We start from the raw sequence: 15,298 nt of genomic DNA on the forward strand, positions 1-15,298 counted from the left end.
AAAAAGAAAAAGAAAATGTAAAAGATGTTAAAAGGATATGGGAACAGACAAACTTTCTAAAATAGAAAAAATGAGAAAGCCTAAGCAAGTGTTGAAGGTCTGTGTTGGTTTCTTATGATATATAAAGGATGAGACAAAAATAATATACATATAATCTTAAAATTTTTCTATGGTTATAGGTTAATCAACTAGTTTGAGGAACGAAACATGTATCTAGTCAAGGTTTATCTGAGAATATTTGTTTTTTTACCCAAGCATTATCTACATAGCACATGATAATTAAAAGTACCAGACTGGTGGAACTAACATTATTGGATGTTTAACAGCCATAGTTTGAGGTCTATACTAATGTGCTAAGAGGGACATAGAGGACAGTTTTTGCCCCTTGCCCTCCAAGGTTAACTAAGCTTCAGGGGACTATGGAACATCTCTCAAAACTTCCTGTAACTGTGGTGAGTCACCTGTCCTCTTGTTCAGGGAGGACATGGAGACCCCATGAGATGGACTTGAACCAGTGTCCAGTCTATAAAGAGGAGGGTCAACTCAGGGGAAACATCTCATTCATGCTTCCAAGTGAAGCCAGACATGGTTGAGCAGGATCTTTGACTTATCGTCACATAGATGGAACTGGTAAAAGAAAGGAGGCAGGAGCTCCTCCCAAGCCCATGTGACCCCTGAGGAACAGATCCTCAAATGACCTTAAGTGTAAAAATAAGTTGATTTATTTGGGCCAATTCTATAGTCTTAAGCACCCAAAAGGAAAGTATAACCAAAGTGTAAAGTCATCAGTACATTTCTTTAAAAGTTCAAGGGATTACACTTCCCAGACATTAGGCTTAAGTCTATACAAAAAGTTATTTAGACAATTATTTCTCATTGATGATTTTGTTCCTGACCAGAAAGTACTGCTCAGATACAAGACTTCAAATCTGGGTCTCCAATACTGTAGTCCCCACCTGTGATAGATAAATGTTATTTTCTCCCCCTATCTAGAGGCCTTTGAGAGGGAACTGACACCGATTCTAACCACTGCAACAGCTATCAAAACACCTGACAGCAAATCCTGAATCCACATTCTAGAGTCCAGCCTTGGAAGACAAAAGAAAAAGGAGGAGGAGCCCACTAGAGGGATGTTTTTGGAAGTCCTTGTGAAGAAATTCCAATGGACTCTCATATGAACATTTGAAAATCGCCATGTTCTGACTTTTTTCTAGCTCCCTGTATGGAACTTGTAATGCTAATCATTCTTGCCTCTACTTCTCCTTCACATCTCCTATTCATGATTCAAGGACATTCTTTTCCCCCTAGAGATAAGAGTTATGCAATTTGGGAGTCGTTTAGATACACCCACTGAAGGAGTACTCCAATTGCCTCATCCTGCATCCCTGTTCAGCATGGAAGAAGCCAGAGTGGTCTGTGTCCCTATTCCCTATTGGCAATTTGGGTAACATCTTCAGAGGATGGTGTGATAAGAATAAGAGGTAGGATATGGTTAGACAGGGTAAAAATGACCCCAAAGAAAAGTAGCCAGTTTCTTAGCTAAAACTCACAATGTCCTTGGGCCTCTTAGCAACATACTCCATTCCAAAGGCCAAAAATGTGGGAAATATTTGGAAGCTTTTATCTAATCCTTAAAGAATTTTTAAGATTTTTAAGGGTTACCTCTTCAGAGGGGGGGAATGTTAGAGTAGTCAAAAGCCCCATAAAAATAAATCAAAGAAGAATGAAAAGTAAATAAAAGAAAGAAAGAAAAATACAGCAACAATAAAAGTATGAAGCTATAGTCTCATTTAGCTTTTTTTAACCTTTTTTTTTTAACCCTTCAGTCATTCTGAGCACCTCATAGCCATTAAGTTAACCCAGGCTTCAAGAATTGGCTTCCTAACTTCATTTAGTAGAAGCTGACTGAAAGAGTTTTTGCTGAGAATACAGTATTTAAACAATAGTGTACCTCACTGCTAATCCCATTTTTATGCTGATCTTGGGATGAGAAGGAAACAGAAATTAGGAAAGACTGAATAAAAATGCATATTTAACACCCTCTCCAACTCTTTTATATATCTCAGAGAAATGAGTAAATATATTTTATTCATTTTCATTTTTAAGTATACGAGTGGTTTGCCTCCATGTATCGGTTCATCACATGTGTGCAGTGACTATGGAGACCAGAAGAGGGCATCATTGCATTCCCTGGAACTCGAGTTACAGATAGCTGTGGGCCACTAGGTGGGTACAAGAAACCAAACCCAGGTTCTCCAGAAAAATAGCAGGTGCTCTTACCTGCTGGGCCATCTCTCCAGTACCATAAATATCTTTTTCGATGGTGCATTTGTCAGTCATTATTCCATGTTTCAGAAAAGTGATGGGAATGCATAAATAATAGATAGGATTCCTTTCCACTTTTTCCATTCTGTGCCTTATTTAAGAACACTAGATGTAGAGACAGCCTGATCACAAACTCAAACTCCGTGACATTGGGAATGTTACTTAGTATCTGTGGGCCACAGTTTCCTTGTCTTTCAAGTGACTATTAGGTGGTTGCTACAAGGAATAAGTGATTCAGTGAATACAAATCTCACAGCACGGTTCCTGAGACACCAGCTTTGCCAGCTGTAACTGTCATGAGTATGGTCATGCCTCTGCTCTTTTCAATGAATCTGCTCCTTGAAATGTGAATGTGAACGACACAGCTTCCAGAAGCCCAGAGTCTGCACCATGCTATCTTTCCTCCAACGACACATTTAGTGGTCCTTTTCCTGATTTTCTGCAGTGTTTTCAATCCAATCTATTGCAAAGGCAGGGCTGTTTCAAATGTTCTTTGCCATTCTCCAGTGGCAGCACAGCTCCTTCTTCGTAGCACAAGGGGAACACCAAGTACATAAGTTTGGAGTCAGATAAACCTGACTTCAAATCTCCATCCCCCAGCCATCTCCTCTAGCTCCCTGTGCTCCAGTCCCCTTGGCGGTTCCTGCTCCTCAGACACACCAAACACACTTTTGCGGCTGCGGGACACAGGCACTTGCTGTTTTCTCTAGACTGGTCTCCTTTTGTCTGGTATTTCCTTGGTTAGTTTCTCGATTCATTCTGATACCTTTGGGAAGAAACAGTCTCTCCCTTCAGCTCTCCCTCTGCTCCAGTTTTTTTTTTTTTTTTGATCGTTTATTTATTTTTTTTTGCCTTGCTTTATTTTTTTTCCTCATAGAACTTACAATTGCTAGCAATTAAATATTATGTATTTATTTACTGATTTACTGGTTTAGGTGCCTTCATCCAGCTCTCACCTGAATATAAACTGGAACTCAGGAAAATGGAAATGAGCTCTGCTGATGCAGACGCTTGACCAGATTAAATGAGATAATATTTACAAAGCAATAAAATCTTTGTAAACATAAAAAAAGAAAGAAAAAGCTGTATCCATCCTGTGTTTATTCTCTCTTCCTTTTGGTAGTTGGGAATTCTAAATGATCCTGGGCATGTCAACCAAAACTAAAAATATAGCTAATCTATGGCTTCTTTAAATAAAATGAAGATTTCACCTTTGTGTGAAATTAGAGTATGTAAAGAAGCAAAGGCGTCAGGCCTTAAAATACCTTGAATTCTCTTCAGAATGTATAATGACATCTTCTGTCTCTTATTAATATAATTAAAATTTCAATTTAATTTACCTTAAGCACCAATATTCAAGGGAAAATTCTTTTTAATTTCATTGTACTTTCAAATTTCCAAATGTATAGAAACTTCCTTGGTTTTATATGAATGAATCTGAATATTTCTTCACACTTCTGAAGCTTACGTGTTTCTTAGTATTTGTATAGACAAGATATGTGGTATGTTCACAAATGTGGCTTCCTTCTATGGAGCTGATTGCTTCTAGGCATTTCCTTGCGTTGTTATCAATGTCATACGCGTTCTTTGTGCTCTCTCATCCCCTTTCTCTTAATTTTCTTTACTTCAGTTCAGCTTTTTACTGCATGATATGTATTTATTTGTAATATAGACATGTTTGTTTATTTTAGTATGATTTTAAGATATTTTAATGTAGTTTTATTGTAATTAACTGTTGGATATAGATTTTTTCTGTGACTGGTATTTGTGTGTGCTTGTATCCGTATATGCATGTGAAGTCAGAGGATGCTCTTGGGTGACATTCCTCATATACTGTCCATCTTTTTATAGACAAAGTCTCTCACTGGTCTGTGACCTGGCCAAATAGATTAGGCCTGGCTGACCGGCAAGCCCCAGGGATATGCCTGTCTCAGTCTCTTCAGAGCTCGTATTACAAGTGCAAAGCTCCACACTCAGCTTTTTATGAGTTCTATGACTAGAACTCATGGCCTCATGTTTGCAAGCTAACACTTTACTTATTGAGCTATTTCCCCAGTGCATATGACAAGTGTTTTTGATAACATCATGTGACTCCAGGCTTCATGATAAGTATTCAATAAGTTTTCCTGTTTTATCCAAACATGGTCAGAATTGTAAATTTTGATCTGTCATAAAAGCTTCTGTCCAAACCTGTTCCTGACTCTGATTGCTTGAGACTTTTGTATTCTTGCAGTAGAATTGAGAATAGAGTCTGTGAAGCCCTGGTCTTCAGAGATGTCACTCTTTGTCTTTCTTTGAAATAGGATTCTCTACTAAAGTACAAAATATTATCTAACAAGATAATTACTGTGTATTCTAAGGCGAAATGTGAGATTAAACTTATAGTTTACAATGTTATTGTCTTTTGAATATGAAATGTCCCCCACAAGTTCATGTGCTTGATTGAATGTTTGGTTCTCAGCTGGAGCTGCTGTCTGTGACCATTATGGCACCTTTAGGAGGTGGTTCCAGTCCCTGTTCTCTTTCTGTGTTTCCTGTGTGCATACAAAATGCGACCACTCTGCTTCCTGATTGCCAGGACTGTCTCCTGCTCTTGCTGCCTTCTTTTCCTCACCATGATGGACTCTGTCCCTCTGGAACTGTAAGCCAAAATAAATCCTTTCTTCCCTCATTTATTTTTTTGTCTTAGCAATTTTGTCATAGCAACAGGAAAGTAACTAATATAAGTACCTAAGTCCTGGAGAGTGTAGTCATTTGTTTACTGCGATTTACTTCATTTCTTTTATGTTGTATTTTATTCAATTGGACAGAATTAATTTGTTGCTATATGTTAGGTCTTCTTTCTTCGTTTCTTTTTTTAATCACTGTGTCTCTAAAATTTGTTTATGTTTGTTGTTTTCATTTCTGGTTCAAAGTGTCTAAGCAAGGCATATTTTGTAAATACATATTCACCATATTTTACTTATTCTCCCTTATGCAGCTGTGTGGTGGGGTCTCAGTGAGACTCCATGGAGAGTGATTGCTGGGTTGTTGCTTATATCACTTGAGTTTTCACTACATTTGCCATTTTAGTCTTCAAAATGATTGTAAAAGTTTTATGTCCACATTCTGGCTAGCTGTTGGTGTTACTATACTTCCTAAATTTACAAATCTGATGGATGGGAAGTAATATTTTACTTTTCATTATTTCTAGTAATTTAGTTTACCATCTCTTCAAATAGTTAGCTGTTTGTGTTCCCTTGTGCAAGTTCCTCTTCCTTTCACTGTTGTTTGCTTTTTCTCAGCTTTTCTGTCTTTTGCTTGACCTTTCAAGTTTCTTTCAGGGTATGGAAATTAATCCTCATTTATTATTTTGAGAAATGTTCAACTTTCCTTGACTCATAACCATTAGTTTATAGTAACTATGAAGATTAGCTATCCACAATTCTGATTTAGCTTTTTCCTAACTGAGATCTCTATATGCAAACCCTTACGCAAGTGAGTCACAAAGATGGTCACCTACAATTACTTTTAGTAGTTTTCTATTTCTTCCACTAATTTTTCATAATGAAAATCTGCTTTGCTGGAATCCAGAGACTACTGTGTCCTTTTATCATTACAGTAGGTGGTTCATATGTGTTCCAAGGATTTGGGTAAAAAGCACATTTTGGGGAGTGGTCCAGTTTTTCAGGTTACCTGAATTTTAGACTAAAACACCTGTCTGATTTGTGCATATATGTTAGGGGGATACTTCAAAATATCTGTATATTCTTCAAACAGAAAGAAAAACATTATGAATGCTTCTAATTATTGATCTGGTTCAGTGCCAAGAGCCAGGAGACAGAAGATGGCATTTAATGCATTCCAACAAGAAGGTTCAGAGAGGAGAGGCAAGTGACTATATTACTTGGATAATGTAAGTTCCATGACATAGTAAGCATGTAAGTGGATGGTGCATCCCATGTTGTATGACTTGCCCTTTTATTTCCAAACATTTTCCATCCCTTTTCCTCCCTTTAATTTCATGCCTTTCAAAGAACAGCTGCTCAACATTTCAGAGTTATTTCAGCATCAACTTGGTGGCTTCATGGAAATTCTGAACATATTACTGGCTCATCCTTTGACTTTTTGCTCATTTTGTTGTCTCTTTCAGTTTTTAAATTAACCCAATTTGTAAACTGAGCTCTATTAGTCCATTTATTTTCTATTGCCTCAAATTTGTGTCAAAAGCTCAGAGGATACAGCCCCAGAGGAAACAACCTATTTCCTAAATCTAGATGTTAATTCACCACTGTTTTGGGGGTTTTAATTTTGCATTTTACTTACTTTTTGATCTTATAAGTCACCTTGGAAATAAGTTCTGGGAAGAATTTATATTCAGATTATGAGCCTGTGTTCCAAAGGAAAATACAGAGCATGTACTACATTTATAGAAAATGTTCATCATTGGTCTAACCATTGGCTTCTTGGGAGTTTGATTCTTTCATGCACATGCCATTCATGACGTAGCCAGGGAGAGGAATCCAGGTACTGATGTGGCAACCTGCAGAGCCAGCTGTGAGATCACTCCTTAATCTGCAGTCACTTTCCAGCTGTGAGAAAGATGCTCTGCAAAGCTCCTCAGCACAGAGTGGCCTGGCATCCAGACTGGCTCAGGCAGGTGGCCTCTTTATCCAGCTTCTCTTTTATTTTTGTCCTTTTGTAAGCACAGATGTGTGCTCAGATGTGAGGCAGCTGTTCAAAGGCTATCTCAGGATGAAAAGCCACTTTTATACAGTCTTTATGGTTGATTCTTTAGATTTCATTAACTTAGTAAATATTAATCACATTAAAAAATGTTCTCCAATACTTAGCTATTTTCTCAGTAAGTTTACGGTTAGCAGTTCTCTTCTAAATCCTTTTTCAATCATAATATTTGTTATTTTTAAATGTACATATGGTAAAATAATCTCTTTTCTACCGGTTCTGATCCCATAACTAACTTTTATAATTGTAGGCATATGTAAAGTCCATTCTGTTCATAAATATTTCATTAATTTGTTATGAAACCTAAAATTCCTCCTGTAGAGACACTCTTTTTGTTAAAACATTCTTTCTAGTCCAATTTGCATGTACAAATTATCTTATAAGACAGTCATTGTATTAGAACCCTGCTATGAGAGAGTATATAACTAAGACTACAAATGGCATAGGATAACATAAGTGCCCTTGAAGCGTTTACAGTTTGTTGGAGGAGGCAGAGTGCCAATCCTGATGTTAAAACAACAACAACAACAACAACAACAACAACAACAACAACAAAACAGATAAGGGAAGATCATGTTTATATCTGTTACAGCTGCATGAATCATTGCATTTATACAATCCTAAAAAGAATATGCAAGACTGGTCCTCAGAAAAGAGTTTATGGATGACTGAACACAGTAGTCTGACCCTGAAGGAAGGTAGGGCTTGGAAAAGCTGAGATATTAAAGAATGCTCTAGTCAGGCATGGTGACATACATCTGTAAACCCAGAACTCCAGGAGAAGCAGGCTGAGGCAGAGGGTTAGTGAGTTTGAGGGCAGTGTGGGTTACATAGTGTGTTTCACAGGGTTACATAGTGCTGTTTCAAGAAGTATATCACACACACACACACACACAAAAACACACACACACACACACACACACACACTGCATATTCCCCTAGATAAGGGAGAGAGACACAGAAATGATTAATGATTAATGTATCCTGGAAACTAAGAACAGAGCAGGGCTACTGGAATGAATGAGTTTGCCTGAGGTTGTAGACAGTGAAAGAGATGCTGTTCAAGACTTGTATGACAAGGTCAAAGGAGTAGGTTGTTCTTGGTGTCTATTTTAGATCTAAAATATGAAAACTCTGATTTCCCAAAATACACACATCAAGAAGATTCATTTTGTTTATTATCTGTTCCCCAAAATGAGCTAACAAATGCTGTGTCCAGATGTTGATCAGAGAGCCTCCTAAACAAAACCATGAACTCATAAAATATGGTTTTTATTTCATCACATTTTTAATGCAATTCATTTCTCTATTTGCTATTTTTTGCTACTTCCAGTTTGCTTTCCACTGGATGTTGTATGAATGACAGACATGATCCTGTTTTCTGCCCACCTCTGTAGATTTCAAGAGCTTTGGGAAAACAAATAAACCCCTTCGAATTGTATCCTGATATAACTGGTACTCATAAATTGAAGATTGTCCTCTCTGCCTTTGTAAAGTCTGCTCTGAGCTTTACTTTGCCTGCCTCCTCTTTCCATGCACTTTCTCCTGAGCACATCACTTGCCACTTGAATTCTGGTACCTTTGCATCCGCCAGTTGTTCGTGGAATGCTTCCTTTCCTTCTAGTCCTCCTAAAAACCGAATAGTCCCCAAAGGTGGAGGTTCTGGGATGTGCATTTCTCTGGACCACAAATGCCTCAGGGTAAGAGCAGTGGTCTCCTCTTTCTCCACTACTTTGTAGATACCTTTCCTTAGACAAACCTCAGCCCTTGGTCTGTTGAATTTCTCTATTTGTTTTCACTAAGTTGTAGGCTACCAGTTGACAAGTCAATTTACTGTTTTCCCTTCAAATCCAACTCCTGTCAATATCCAGATTGACATGTCTTTTTTCACACTACTATTTTAATCAAACATTTTAGCATATTTTTTTAGCTTTCCCCCATTAACCTTGATACTCAGTTTATTTCAGGAACATCTCTGCTCATACTTTGGACATAGTAATTACTTGTAATAGTTCTTTCTTTAATAATTAAAACATTCCTTTCTGTGATCTCAATGTTTTTTCTTAACTTTCATCCAATTACTAACATTGTCCTGGACTGTTTCTCTCTTTTTTTCTTTTCTACTTGTTCCTATGCATCAATGTAAACCTGCCATTCTGTTCTTTCCTATCCTCCTTGGTTGCTGCCATCCATCTCTAAAACTGCACTGTGTCACAAGCCTTGAAATCCTTAGTCTTCATCCATTAGTTCCAACCACCAAGTAGCATTCTAACCCTGGATCAATCTAGCTATGTGTTTTCTTCATGAAAGTATATCAAATGACACACTGCTGTAAATACACACAGAACACAGTTTTGTGGAGTGTTGCCACCATCAATTCATGGTTTCGAATTCCAGTGGCTCACCAGTGTTGCCTGGCATTCCTTTTGGTACTCTTGGTTAGCTCTTTCTCTACTTTCATGGAGCTCTGATTTCTGGCCTCACCTCGACTCCCTTCCCCCATACCATAGTCTCATTTTTAATCTTTAAAAATTCTATGTGTATTGAGTGTTTTGTCTGTATGTATGTAAGTACACTCATGACATGCAATGCTCACAGAGGCCAGATGAGGGTGCCAGATCCCCCTGTAACTGGAGTTAGAGACAGTTGTTAACCGCCAGGTGTGTGCTGGAAACCTAACCTAGATCCTCAGCAACAGCATCCAGTACTCTTAACCACTGAGTCATCTCTCTAGCCCCCATATTTTGATTTTCATGAGAGGACTTTCCTCTGCCCTTACAGAACAAAGAATAAGAACTCTGTAATTTTCCTTTCCCTATAAACTTAATTGCAGGAACAATGATTAGTTTTCTCTTTTATTCAATCAGAAAAACCACCCTTCTTAGTAGCCTTTAGTCCAATTTGTTCCTCCAGAGTTGCTATGCTACTTTTCAGACTATGAGTCTTTCGAGTAACTTCAGCCTCCTCCCCTAGCTCTCCCTGTTCTCAAGCCCCTGATTCTGCCTCCATCCCTTTCCTTTCCCTCACAGGATTCTCCAAAGTTGCCTCCATTTGCTGCATACTTAATTCACTTTCCCATCTATACACTTTGTCTTTTATTCCTACCACTGTATGAATCTTCTCCTTCCTGAGTCCTCCCCTTCCTTGTCTCTGTGCATCACTGACATTTCTTTTTGCCTTCTCTCTATTCTGTGAAACACTACTCTCTTGTACTGCCGTTCCCTTCCTAACAGATTCACTGCTTGATGTGAGAACCCTTCACCTAGCTGATGGAAAACTTGCCCCACATAGTCACACTCATACTTCCCTTTTTCAATCCCATTGTAAAAGTACTGTGTCTCTCTGGTCCAGGGTTAATCCTGCCCTTCCCAACTGAGGCCGCTCAACTGGAAGTGCTCTTCGTCTCTTCACCTTGATAGGCCGTATCCTATTGCATCTGCCCTGTTGTCATCTATTAAATCTCCCCAGTCTCAGCCTTGCCTTATCTTCTGAGTCAGTTTACCATTATTAAATCTATATATTTCAGACAGCTTCCTCACAAGCCAGTTGCTTACTAAGCTAATGAAGTTCAGATTTAGAGTATATTTCTAAAGGGCTTATAAATACCCTGGTCTTTGACTTTTTAAAATATTTATTATTTTTATTTTTTATGTGTATAAGGTTACTGCCTGCATGTATGTAAGTGCACCCATGTCGTGCAATGCCCAAGGAGGTCAGAAGAGGATGTTGGATCCTCTGAACTGAAGTTACAGATGGCTGTTAGCTGCCATGTGGGTGACGGGAACAGAATCCTGGTCCTCCACAAGAGCAGCCAGTGATTTCAACCACTCAGCCATTTCTCTAGACTCCTGGTCTTTGATTTTTTTTTTTTAATTCTTTGTCTAGCAGTGACTGCAGCTGGAACTGTTCCATGGCTCTTCTATTTCATTATCTGTTCTCAGTTTATACACATTTTCTGTAATGCCAGCAGACTGATTTTTATTAAATGAAAATTATATCATGCGATTGTTATTTATTTATTATTTATTTATCCTTAAAATTTGTACAGTGGCTGCTGACTGATTTTAAGTTTTATAGAAAAAAAATTTAAATAGAGAATTGAAGTCTACTCTGATCTGACCTGTTTTTCTTTCTGGTATCAGCTTTGACTACAAGCTTCATGTTTTTTTCTCAAGTATAGAGAAGCAAACATCAGGTTCTCTGCTCTTCATAGATGAGAAAATAAAGGTGAGATGGAGTTAATGATATCAATAAGTTTATGGGCCAAATGATTTATATGACTGAGATTTGGTTTATGCTTTTTGGATTTTTAAAAAATAATCATTTATTTTTCCATTACAATTAACCTGTGTATCCTATGTATAAATGTGCTTATTCTGGGATTGTGCTGGACAGTCTTCATAAGTAATTTTTTGGTTATGTATTATGTGATTGAGTTTTTTGGGATACATATTATATGACTGGATTTTTATAATTTGATATTTGGATAGAAGAAATTTATATCTTTAGTGTATAAAAATGAATCTTCTATGGGCTGGAGAGACGACTCAGTGGTTAAGAGCACTGACTGCTCTTGCAGAGGACTGGGATTTTATTCCTAGCACCCACATGGCAGCTAACAACTATCCATAAATTTAGTTTCAGGGGATCTGACACCCTCTTCTGACCTCTGTGGGCATTGTATGACATGGGTGCACCTACATACATGCAGGCAATACACTCACACACATAAAATAAAAATACTAAATAAAATATTTTATAGTGAAACCTAACTGAGGAATTCAAAATTAGGTTCTAGAGACTGGAGACACAGCCCAGATGGTAAAGTGCTTGCTTTATATGCATGAGGATTTGAGTTTAATCCCAAAAACCCATGTAAAAAGCATAGTATATGCAGTGCATGGTTTTAATCACAGTGCTAGAGAAGCAGAGACAGGAAGATACCTACTGCTCACTGGCCAGTCTTCCTAGCCTAATCAGTGAGCCCTAGGTCCCAGTGTGAGACCCTGCCTAAAAAGATAAAGTGGGTAAGGAAAAGATATTTGATATTGACTTCCGCCTTGCACATGCAGACACACACTGACACCTCCATACACATGTATGAACACCCATATGAACATGTGTACACACACACACACACACACACACACACACACACACCAATCAGCTTCTAAAACTTAGGCTGAAAAATTGGTATAAAATACTTCTGTATTAGAAATATATGCACGATCTGACAAATTGATCATTGATACTGGGCAAAGACTGGACCTGGCAGCTGTTTTTAGGTTTCATTTTAGATGACTTTACCCAAACATTTAGAATCAACAGTGAGTTATTGTAATTGTATACACAAATAAAATATTTCTGAAGTTGGTTGGGACATTTAAAAAAATGAATCTCCTGATTATGATTTCACCAGCCCTTCACCCATCATAATTTTCACATGTACTCTTCGCAGATTGGCATAACTTTAGGCATGTGATTTCCAAAGGGCTGGATTTTCCCAGAGGACAGTTACCACAGGCTGGGCCCGTTTCTGTGTGAAGTCATTATTTTCTGTTTAGTGAGCTGATAGCCTAAATATAGCTGCATTTTTAACAGGTTTTTTTCCTCACCATGGCCTGTGATCTCCTCACACTATTCATTTCAAAACCACTTTTATTTTTTAAAAAATATTTTATTTATTATTTCATGTGTGTGCATGTATTGCCTGTATGTAGGTAAGTGCACCCAAGTCATGCAATGCCCTTGGAGGACAGAAGAGGCTGTCAGATCCCCTGGAACTGGAGTTATGGACAGCTGTTAGTGGCCATGTAGGTGCTGGGATTTGAACCCGGGTCTTCTGCAAGAACAGCCAGTGTTCTTAACCACTGAGCCATCTCTCTGGCCCTTCAAAAACACTGTTAATTGCAATTTTTTTTTCTCCATCAAAATGGAAACCTCCTCCCAGAAATACAGTCATCAAGAAAGGTAGGGTCCCAGTTTCCTGGTGGGAAAGGAGACGCCTGCTTCCATAAGGACCAATTAGCAAATACAGATGGTCTCATCCGCTCTGCAAATGTCCCCTCCAAAGTCCTCCAGTGCCTTTCCATTGCTTAAGAATTCTCAGTGGAGTTGAGTTCCGTCTTACTGCCCTGTTACCGTAGTATTGAATAAATTCCTCCTTGCCAGCCAGTTCTCTGGTACATCGTTTCATGTTTGCTATGGCCAGGTAACAGCATTTTTAAAAGTACACAGCACAACACAGATGCTGATCTGGGTTCTTCTCATCTCACTCATCGAAAAGAATTTCCAAGTTATTTTTTGCTCTTTGCACAGAAGAGAATTAGGAAGATTGTCAGCGATCTTGCACACCCTCCAGGGTCTGTTGATTTGTTTATGTCCCCTTAAATAGATTCTGACAAAGCTTAGCAATTTGGCAAATGCTTCTCTTTAGCTTCTGGGAAGTATACATTATTTTCTCAATGACATTTTCCTTAGCATAGGAGAGCAGACAGCATTGTTTTCCTTGCTGAGAGTGCCTTGAGTTATTTTATGACATGGTTTCATTTGTCTCCATAAGAGCAAGAGAATATTGAGAAGCATGGATAGAGGGAGAGGCCATTCAGCCCATCAAGCTCTTTTCCATTTAATGCACCCTAGAGAACATTTAATTGCTTCTTGAATGACCCCCAAGGTCTTCACAGAATGAGCTTGTTGTCTTCTTTGTGGAGGAGACCATCCCCATTTCATTGGAACTCATTGTGACTTAATTATAGGATACATATAATAAATTGGAGGCAATCAGTAATCCTTAATCAAACAGGGTAAATTTGTTTCACATGCAAGACACAATGGACCCTTGTGAAATAGATGGCACACTTTTCATTTACTGCACGATACCCAGATTAATTAACTCACCTGATAGCTGTGGTTCTAATTTCCCAACTGTAAGTCAAGTCTGTCTTATGGTTGCCCTTCTTTCTTTCCTTGCCCATCATTTTGTGAAATAGATCTTTAATAGACATTTACATTCAAAGATTATTTCTCTTTTACATATATTAACTATACCAACATGTCCTTATGAAAATGAAATATTTATTTATCTACTATTGGCATAAGGATGCATGTGTTTCATATCATGTCATGTATTATATATGTAAACACACGTGCACATACACCATACAGACTAACAAGTGTTCACTACAGAAGATGCCAAAGCTCCTTTTTCCTATGACATTTCCTTCCTTAAGGGTCAGAGATCACTGGGTCTATTTCCAAATTTTATAACTTCTTCAAACCTCTAGCCGTGTCTAATCACCTTCTAGAGCAGAGATTTTTAGCTGTTTAGTTTCTGCTAGCTGTTTTCTCTGAAAATTAGAGTAAGACATTTAATTGATTTATATTTCATTTATCTTGCAAAAAGTTGTGTTTTTTTTTTTTTTTTTTTATTAAACTTGAGTGTCTGTTTAGTGCCTCTCATTGTACATCCTGATTACTTTTGGTGACTCAGTGTAACATTTAATAACTATTAGTTTTCTTTTGAAGAGTTCTTAACCAGGAAACAAGAGTTCTTACGCCTACATAGATAATTAACTTGAAGCTTGTCTGTCTCCTGAGAGACATCAAATATGTAAATGAGGAACTTAAGCCTTAAGAAGACATGGTAAGGAAATCACCAAAGTTTTATCACATGAAAGCTAAAATCCACAGTTAAAAAATATCAATATGCTTTGAAGAACTAATATATGCTTCCTGCTTAGGATTTGTAAAATTTATGGGCTTTAAATTCTTTTTCAAAGCTGCAGGAGCTAGCCAGATCTGTTAATGAAAAATCCCAAAGTTGCAAAAAAGATAAAAAAAAATAATAATAAAATCAAGAATAGGAAGCACATTTAAATGTTCCAAGGCCTAGCATGTGTTATGGGAGATTCACAAAAATTTAATCACTCCACACTGCACTTTCTTCTCTTTTTACACATTCCACATTTGTAATACCTAACATTCTTTCAATTTTTTAACCATGCTGCTTTCAGAGCTAACCAATAGTTGGTATGTTTGGTCTGTTTTGTTATTAAAGATATAAACAGGGAAGAGACTTCATGTTTAATGTTTAAAACCTGATTAACCAAATTTCTTCATTTTTTTCTGTACATGTTTATACTATATAATGTGGATACAGGATAATGTGAAGGAAAAAAACGTTGGCATTTCTGTGCTTTATTCTTAATCTGAAGGAAAAACATGTCATTATCAAAAGCATAAGTTA

Source organism: Nannospalax galili, unplaced genomic scaffold, assembly GCF_000622305.1.
Source record: "Nannospalax galili isolate Female #2095 unplaced genomic scaffold, S.galili_v1.0 scaffold991, whole genome shotgun sequence".
Classification (NCBI taxonomy): domain Eukaryota; kingdom Metazoa; phylum Chordata; class Mammalia; order Rodentia; family Spalacidae; genus Nannospalax; species Nannospalax galili.